Source organism: Chiloscyllium punctatum, unplaced genomic scaffold (assembly GCF_047496795.1).
Source record: "Chiloscyllium punctatum isolate Juve2018m unplaced genomic scaffold, sChiPun1.3 scaffold_721, whole genome shotgun sequence".
Lineage (NCBI taxonomy): Eukaryota > Metazoa > Chordata > Chondrichthyes > Orectolobiformes > Hemiscylliidae > Chiloscyllium > Chiloscyllium punctatum.
In genome coordinates, this window is record NW_027310455.1 from 75,001 (window position 1) to 75,864 (window position 864).

The window sequence follows — 864 nt, forward strand, 5'->3', positions numbered from 1 at the left end:
GTGACGAGCACCGCAGGGCGGCAGAGCCATCGCACTTGGCCGGGTGGCAGAGGAGGACCCGACTATTCACAGATAGCGGCCCAACGACTCCCAGAGCCGGTCGTGCGGCGCGCGAGGTCTGCTCTCTTCACAAGAGGCTTTATTAGGGAGTGCTAAGGCAAGGTTCTGTGCCCTCCACCCTCATCGCAACACCCATGGGAGCCTCCGGTCGTCAATAGACCGCCGCACCGGCCTCTGACTGACTCTCAGAATGGACGGAAAGAGCCGGGTAAGCCTTTCAAAAGATTCGACCACGTGCCGAAAACTTTAGACTTCCGTGAGCTCTCCGGCTTGCACCGAGACCCGAAGTCGACGTGCTAAGCACCACGGGACCCCTTTCGCCTGCAGGTCCCGAGCCGCCTTTATTTGCTGTTACGAGCATCGTGTGCCCCATACCTGCGTGACGAGCACCGCAGGGCGGCAGAGCCATCGCACTTGGCCGGGTGGCAGAGGAGGACCAGACTATTCACAGATAGCGGCCCAACGACTCCCAGAGCCGGTCGTGCGGCGCGCGAGGTCTGCTCTCATCACAAGAGGCTTTAGGGAGTGCTCAGGCAAGGGTCAGCCCGCAGCCTTCCTGGCAACACCCAGGGGAACCAGGCCACTCGCGTCTCTCGCCTTCATTTTCGACACGAGCGCCTGCGGAGGGCCACCACCCCCTCCGATTGTCAAGAGACCTCCGCACCGGCCTCTGACTTACTCTCAGAATGGACGGAAAGAGCCGGGTAAGCCTTTGAAAAGATTCGACCACGTGCCGAAAACTTTAGACTTCCGTGAGCTCTCCGGCTTGCACCGAGACCCGAAGTCGACGTGCTTAGCACCACG